This window comes from Trachemys scripta, chromosome 1 (assembly GCF_013100865.1).
Source record: "Trachemys scripta elegans isolate TJP31775 chromosome 1, CAS_Tse_1.0, whole genome shotgun sequence".
Classification (NCBI taxonomy): Eukaryota; Metazoa; Chordata; order Testudines; family Emydidae; genus Trachemys; species Trachemys scripta.
Window position 1 is genome coordinate 301228837 of NC_048298.1, and position 8840 is coordinate 301237676.

Here is an 8840-nt window from a genome sequence, read left to right on the forward strand (position 1 = left end):
CGGGGACCCAGCAGTGTGCACGCTGCGCCCAGCCCCTGGCCAGTTGCGTCTGAGCTGCTCCCCAGGTGGTGCTATCCCGCGGCGGAGGCATCGGCAGCCCAGCCCCGTTCGTTCTCCTGCGGGACCCGAGCGGGACGGGGGGGCTGGGGCCTGCTGCCCCCACTCCGGGGCCGCTGTGCAATAGCACCACCTCGGGAGCAGCCCAGACGCGACTGGCCAGGGGCTGGGCGCAGCGTGCGCGCTGCTGGGTCCCCGCAGCAGGCCCCGGCTCAGGGGGTTCGGGCCCGGGCGCCAGAGCCACAGCCGCCAAGCGCCATGGCCGCTTCCTCCCCCGCAGCAGTGGGAGCTGCAGCAGCGGCTGCTCCCAAGTCCCGCTGCCCGGGGGGAAGAGAACAGCCGCCGCCTGGCACTGCAGGCCGCCCCCCTCCTGTCCTACCACCCAACTGAGTCCTGCCTGCTCGGGACCAGGCCGGACTCTTACTTACCCCGGCCCCGCGCTTCCCCTGAGTCTCCCAGGCCTCCCTCCAGCACTTGCGGAGGAAGGGGTTGTTGTTTTTTTTTGCCACCCTCCCCCCTCGTCCCGATATTTGACTTGGTGATCTGGTCACCCTAGTTTAAGGTGCCACAAGGACTCCTCGTTGTTTCTGCTGATACAGACTAAAACAGCTACCCCTCTGAAACATAAGGATGAGATTGTACCTGATCAAAACAAACAATCTCACCACCGATGCATTTCCCCCAAATTTCCACAGTGCACTGTCCAAAGGAACAGGAACTCCAACCCAGGCCCGAATAGTCTGCAGGGAATATTACACAGACATATTCCATCCAGCTGGAATTGTCCACAACAACACCATCAAGATTACAAGCATCCATTTAAAACATCTGTCAGTTTAGTCATTAATCTGAAGAAAGTGGCAGGCCCACTAGTCATCCAAGGCATCACTGAATTCTCAAAGAGGCACTCTTACAGAGAAAATAATCTTTCAGTCTTCTTCCTAAAATGGTACTTGCCAGAATTTACTAGCCATATCCGTAGTGTGGAAGATAATTGGACACCCCTGAATTGGTCCAAAATATCAGGTCAATCAAAACGTGACTTTCTGAAACAGATCTATACCTGGCCTTGAGAAGGCCTTTTTCTTTAAACATGACATTTTAGCAGCCAATTAGCACCTAAATCATTAACACCCTTGATCACCTAGCTGCTTGCATTGCAGAGATCAATTAGTGCTATTAGGACACCTAATCAAATGCTATGTAAATACAGAACATAGGCCTTGTTCTCTGTGTGCAATGGGGAAATCTCTGCAAAAGACAATTCATGTTTCTTGGAACATTTGGAAAAAAGACTGAAAAAACTGCAAGTTACATTTAAGTTTGTAGCAAGGAATGTCACAGTACGTGACTCAAGACAAGCTAAAAAAGAGGAGACATTGCTTCCCCTACAGACAAGCAGGTCCAGCACAGAATAAAGGAAAACTATTAAAAACCTAAAGAAATGAATTCTGGAACAAAGAAATGCTTGAATGAAGGCACATCAGTTTCAAGTATAGGGTCAAAGCTAAAACCACTTCAGTTTATCCAATCTAAGATGAGCCATCATGGCTAGTAGGTGTTGTTGACTCTATTCAGCCCAGGGCCAGCTCTAGGTTTTTTGCCACCCCAAGCAAAAAAAAAAAAAAAAAAGTTGCCCCCCACCCCTGGGCTCTTCCTCCCCCCACCCCCTCCACACCTCCTGCTGCCCCAGCCCTGGGCTTCCACCCCACCCACCTCCCCACCAGTGCTGGCTCTGCCCACTCCCCCCTTGCTTCCAGCTGGTCTGGTGCTGGCAGGGTTGGGATAAGCAGTGGGGCTCCCGGGCCACACCTCAGCCCAGGGTCCCTCCAGCCAGGGCTCCCGCCTCCAGGACTGGCCGGGCAGAGCCAGGGAACAGCCCTGGCAGGGGGCTGAGGAGCTGGGGCAGGGTAGCCCCAGAGGGAGCGGAGCCCCGGAGAGTGGGACGTGGGCCCTGCATGGCAGCACCACACCCTCTATGGCCCCACTGCTGCTTCTGGCCACCCTGCCACAGTCCCTGGGCAGCTCTGGCCACTTCGCCCAGCCCTGGCTGCAGTGCTGGGGGGCGGCCGCCCTGTGGCATCTGCAGGTGGCTCTGTGTGCCCCGAGGGGCGGCTCCCAGCCCAAGTGTCCCCTGCTAGGAGCCTGCCCAGCCCAGCCACAAGGTGGACGCTGCTCTTCCGCAGCACAAACTGCAGCAACCCCAGGGCAATGCGCTGCTGCTGCCAGGGCTGGCTCTAGGCTCTTGCCACCTGAAGAAAAAAAAAAAAAATGGCCAGAATACTGCCCTTGAAAATGGGCCACCCCAAGCACCTGCTTGGTTTGCTGGTGCCTAGAGCCAGCCCTGGAGTCAACCATAGAGATGGAAACAGAATGACACTCCAGTTGAGGAAGCTATGGGCCAGACTGTGGCCCATTCCAGTGCAAGTGCAGGAGCAGGGGAGGGCATCATGAGTTTGTCACAGATCCACAGGTCCGGTGCTCTCATACAGCTTTAGAACAGTCCCTGGGCGAGCCCCTGCAGTGAGTCACCCCAGTGAAAGTAACCTTAAGGGGGCTAAGCCCCTTGGCTTCACTGCTTCCTGGGACTGAACCTCAGAGCCTTCAGTACCCCTGCTTCACACCAGGAGCTCCCTCCAACGAGTCCACCTGCATTGGACCCCAAAGGAACTCTTACACACCCAATGGGAGCAATGCAACCTCAACTTCCTGACTATGGACTTACTGACTCTCAGCCTGCATTGTAAAGACAGAAGAGTTTACTAGATGTCTGGAACACAGTATAGAATGTCCCTGGTTATCACAGAGAACAGAAAGTTACAGCATAGTCCATCTGGGTCAGTTCAGAGCCCGGAGCTCTCCTCTGACCCCTTCTTAGTCCCAGTCCAGAAGCTTCTCCTGCTTCCAGAAACCCACACTTAACCCCAACGGGCCCCTCCTTAGTCCTTTGATCTTGTTCCCCAGAAAACATGGTCATCTGGCCATGCCCTTAGCTCTTCAGCTGGTGGTAACCAGCTGGCTTCCTGAAGAGGGTGAGCCCTTCTAAGAATGGGCTCCACCACAGTCAGTTGTTAAGTGCCAAAATCCAGCCAATTGTCTTCTGGGACTCTCCAGTGGCATGGCCCCCAGGCCTAAATAGCCAAGTATCAGTCACACCTGGATCTCGGTAAAGAACACACAACCTTCTCCTCCCCCCCCCCCCCATGGGGAAACAGAGGCACACATTTATCCAAAATATTATGAAAAATTCCCACTTTGTCACAGCTTCTCCCTGTTCTGCACACCTCTGCAGCTTGTGGCCACAGTGTAGTTCTTGTGCTCACAAGTACAAAGACAGCTTCCACCTGTAACACTAGTTGTGCTAGAGCTGGAAAAATCCACACCCCTGAGAGACATAGTTATGGCCGACCTATCCACTGGTGTAGACAGCACTATGTCAATGAAAGAATTCTTCTGTCAGAATAGATAGATTACTTACCTTGACAGGAGAATCTCTCCCATCAGCACAGGTAAAATGCTACAATGTTTCAGTGAAGCCATTAAGTGTAGACAAGTCCTGAGGCACCTCAAGAGGAATAGGTAGGAAATCTGGCTCCAGATACAGCCTCTCCCCACAATGGCCAGCCACAGCAGGAAGCATATGCTCCACCCCCTTAAGGGACACTTTCCTTGTGCACTCAGGCCTCATCTACATCTAAAAGTTTTACTAGTACAACTATTTTGGTTAGGGCTGAGATTTGCGGTGGGGTGGTGGTGGTACTGAAATAGTTATATTAGCAAGAGCCCTAGCATGGCCACAGTTACACCACTAAAAAGGTGACATAAGACCAATTTATTAAATCATGTTATTCACCTTCCCACATGGAATAGCTATATTTATACAAGCATCTTTGTACTGATGAGATGCAATCCCCTAGTGTGGATGCAGTTTTTAGCTCTACCAGTATCATTAACATGGTACAATATATGCATTTAAACAAGCTTCAGAAACTGAGATATTGTCTCCTGAAGCTCTTGCTGGGGGAGAATCTGGCACTACTTCAACCCCAAAACGAGCCACTGCTTTAAAGATACAATTGAGCCCCAGGCTAGCTGCAATGAATCAGCGGATTCCTTTATTTGTAGATGATGGTTGGCTAATTTAATGAAACAAAAATATTGTAACCACAGGAAATGTGTTGTGTAGGACACAGGACCTTTCTGGATACTTTTGCCAGAAAAGCACTGCCTTCATTTCTCAAGCCAAATGTCCCTGGAGTCAAGTTATAAGGAATGTCTCATATGCTTAAATTATTGGTGACTCACAAGTCTATTAAACCATATTGCTCTAAACACAGTAACATGGATAACCTCCGTGTTTGACAGAATACAGCCAAGTGCATGGATTTAAATACTTTGATTATTTTAAGCCAAAAATTCAGTCATCTGAGATCACAACAATTGCCTCTCAGAGTTGTATTACTGCTTGATAGGTGTCCCAAGCCTCTGTTTGCCAGAAGCTGGGAATGGATCACTTGATTACCTGTTTGGTTCATTCCCTCTGGGGCACCTGGCATTGGCCACAGTCAGAAGACCGGATACCGGGCTATATGGACCTTTGGTCTGACCCAGTATGGCAGTTTTATGTTACATTGATAACAGCAATGACACTAGAAACAACTGATACTCATGCTAAATTGTGTTTTCTCCAGAATGATACCATTGAAGACATTGGGACCAAGGACTTCAAACCATAGTAAAGTGCACTTATGGTCAGATAAAAATGGCAGCCTGCTCAAAGCTATGCTTACTGTCTGAACGACTATAACTGAACACATTTTGCCTGAAGTAATGGGACTACTGAAGTGAGTAATTTGTAATTATCCTAAGTAAACATTGCAGAATTAGGCTTGTAGCTAGTGAAGATACATTTTTTCCTAATTTTACTTCTGTTACTGTTAGAGACCTGATACAGCTCTAGAAGAGTGAGCTGGGCTCTATTCTGGCTTAAGTCTCAACAAAATGGTTAGCTACATTCTGCAGGCAGAATCTTTATTCCTGATAAAGATCAGTGAACGGAAGAACACAAGCTGACTTGCACACTGAAAATTAAGGACCAGGTTCTGCTACCTTTACTTACCTTGTGTTGTACCTTACTCCACAAATAGTCTTTCACGCGTAAGGGCAAAAATATCTGGTCCTAGGTTTACACAGGGGGAAACAGGCTGGCCGCTGGAGCTAGATGCAGCACGCAGCTGTGTAGAGCACCAGGAAATTTGGGGCAATTTGGTGCCTCAAAAATTTCCTGTGCCCTACACAGCTGCATAGTTTGCATGTGAGTAGGGGCTCTAGAGCATTAGGGTGACTGATGTTTCTCAGAGCATCCAGGGCTGTCAGTTACTTTGAAGCAAGTGTCCTGTCCAGCTGGGTGTTGGCTCCCTAAGGCCTGGTCTACAATGGAGGTTGGGGGTGGGGGGTGAAGAGAAATCGATCCAAGTTACGCAACTTCAGCTAAGTGAATAATATAATAATGAAGTCGATGTACTTAGATCTACTCACTGCGGTGTCTTTCCTGTGGTGAGTCAACTGCTGACTCTCCCCTGTCGACTCCACCTGCACCTCTTGCGCCGGTGGAGTATAGGAGTTGACAGGAGAATGCTTGGGGGTTGATTTATCGTGTTTAGACTAGATGTGATAAATCGACCCCTGCTGGATCGATTGCTGCCTGCCAATCCGGTGGGTAGTATAGACATATCCTATCACAGCCAGCCCATCAAACACTCTCCTCAGGCCTGTATCAGCTCTGCTAGTTGACAATAGATGCATCCCAGCCCCAAATCACTTCAAAGTATCCCCCTGTAGTATCCAGCCCCTGATCACAGGCTATCCACAGATATCCCAGATCCTCCATTCACAAAGGGGAAGTGTATGTCAATTTAACCTTAGCCCACCACTCCTACATCATACACAGCACTTGTGTTTGATTGTAGTAAAATCAAAAAGAAGTTTATTTTAAGAAATAGAGGTTCAAATAGAAACAAGTGAGAGTTATGAAAACAAATGGTTAAAATACAAAACAAAAAGCACAACACATGAACTAGGGCCTACACTTTATTAATAGTTACCTATCCTATCTAAGGGATTAGATTTTCAACCCAAAATTCAGTCTTTTGCAGTGTTTGCTAGCCTCATGGATTTTTTTTTTTTTTTTTTTAAGGGTACCTCCTCAATGAGTGGTTACAGAGTTCTTTCTCTACCCTGATATACTTCAGATATCAAGAGAGAAGCTCCCAGATTTAGTGCAAGCTGTGTTGCCTCCGAGTCCAGTTGAAACAACTTAATTGCTCCAGATCTTAAAGTGTTTGAGGCCAAGGTATGCGCTCAAGTTTTGTATGGTGCAGAAGTAAGAGATCCTAGGACACCATTTCTCAAAGGTGGGTCAGGACCCCAAGGTGGGTCAAACTCATTTTAATGGGGTTGCCAGGACTGGTGTTTGACTTGCTGAGGCCTAGGGCTGACGCCCAAGCCCCACCACCCAGGGCCAAAGCTCGAGCCCCACAGCCCAGAGCTGATGCCAAAGCTCAAGTCCCACCACCTGGGGCAGTGGGGCTTTGGGTGGGCTCAGGTTTTGGTCCCCTTTCCTGAAGTCCTGTAGTAATTTTTGTTGTCAGAAGGGGATCCCAGTGCAATGAAGTTTGAGAACTCCTGTCCTAGGAGGTTGGAAGTGGTCCAAAACAAGTTTCTTAGGAAGATTCTGAGTCTCCCAAATATCCCAGCCACTCTCCTTAGAGCTAAGGCAGACATGAACTCTATTCTGGCTAAAGTGCAATTCCATAATATCAATTTTTGGTTTCACATTCATCGTCTGCATCCACAACGCTTGCCAAAGATAAGCGCAGAGGAATTGTCAGTCAGGCTTTAACCAAGAAAATTTACGTAACAGAGTATATGCAGAATTCTTTGCATTCTCTAGGCCTCTCAGAATTGGAACTGATTAGAATTAAGTTTAAATAATGGGAAATCCCTAATCAAACTGAGATTAGAGGATATTTATAAGCAATCAAACATGGCAGTTTTTGCCATTACAACTATGTCTTCTGGTTCACCTTTGTTAAAAAGGTCAAGGCTTATTTAGACAGTTTGTCCAACAACAAGCTAAGGAGGGCCTTTACAGGTCTGTTTTCAATCTATGAAGTCAACTTGCTCAGAAGGACTATATAGTGGCATTGAGAAATGTAATCAACTCTGTCCATACAGCTCTAAGCAGGTGGAAGACCTACCCCATTATTTATTATGTTGTAATTTGTATTGCCACTTGGTCAAAAGGGTTGTGTTTTTGTCCCAGATGCCTTGTTCTCTCAGAAAAGAGAATATTTATCAGGAACCAACAATATATCTGATTGAGTGGTTGCCCTATTTGTACCATCAGCTGCTAAAATAAGGCAAAGGCAAGTGGCATGGTGATTATACACACTGTAATTAGTTTAATGTTTGTATTTAGATTTTAATTTTTTGGATTTAGTTTTAAATATTATTGTAATACATTTTGATTTTGGCACATTGACCTATGGATAAGTCACTATTAATAAACTGGAAACCCTGTCATATTAAATTAGTCGTTTGTCTTTATTCCCAGACCAAGAGATCCCTTCACGGTCATATCATTCCTTTTCGCTTCCCAGTGGTTTCAATGTTTATCTTTGATGGTTCTCTTTGATTTTTCTGGTAGTTGCAATGGTGGACAACTGAGCAATACGTTACATAATAGCCTAGAATGGGCCATTCCCTGATGACTCACTTTCACTCCATGACCATACAGCATAGTTTTCAATAGTTACATTATTCCTTAATAATGACCTGTGCACATCTCACAATGATTGAGTATTTATAAATATGAGTACTGCAAGGTTTCAGTAGAACCTCACCTGCTAGCCTTTATAGATAAATACCATGATGGTGTATTAGACCTGACAAACTCACTACACCTGAGATAGGAGTTGTTTGCAAAGAACAGTGAACGCTTTGCCAGTTGGCACCAATAGCCATCCTGGTTTTTAATCACTGTGTCATGCCATCTAGGTTTGCTCTGAGCATGGTTAGAGGACAGTAATAAAGATGTCAGCAGCTGGCTTACAATACAGCTTTCACCATTACTACCAGCTGTGAAGTTCCAATCCTGGGAGTACAATGGTTGGCAATTTTAAGGAAGAGCTTATTGTAGGTAAGGTATAATAAGTGTGGGGAAAGTCATAGCAACAACTGTGAAATAAGAAAAAACAAACAACTAGGAGAGCAATGGAATTCACACTCTGAAATCAAGGAAATGGATACAGAATAATGAGGGTTGTGGAAATATGACTGACAACTTGGCTTTTCCACAGCCCTGAATGACATTCTTTCCTGGAACAGAGTCCATATCACAAATGAAGTGGAAGAGAACGGAAGAGAAGAAAATTATAATGACTGACCAATTCTGAGCCAGCAGAATGCTTTGGGAAAGGCTTATCCAAGCTAGATAGCAAAAGTGACATGGACTGTGTGCAGCTTCTGTTACTGAAATAGTACCACATAACAGCAGTAGAGAAATAGTAGTAGTAATATATATATATATGGTAATTTCTTCACATCTTAGCAGCAATAACTAAAAATCTTACAAGAAGAACCATTAAGTATACACAATGATTCATACAACAGTGCCTACTTTTGGTTGTGATCTCTCGCTCTTCTTTACTAATCATGTTGGTTATTTCACATTCATCTCACTTTCCAAACCCTCAGCTTCCCCCAGGTTTTGGGTGCCACCC

The 8840-nt window shown here is 46.5% G+C and overlaps 1 long non-coding RNA gene across 1 annotated transcript in view; it reads left to right on the plus strand.

The window, feature by feature from the left end:
- Positions 1-7610, plus strand: part of LOC117871076 — a 12407-nt gene extending 4797 nt beyond the window's left edge. The window contains exons 2-3 of the long non-coding RNA XR_004644152.1: positions 4749-4901; positions 6254-7610. This is a non-coding gene — a long non-coding RNA (uncharacterized LOC117871076). The remainder of the gene's footprint in view (positions 1-4748; positions 4902-6253) is intronic.
- Positions 7611-8840: the final 1230 nt, after the last annotated feature.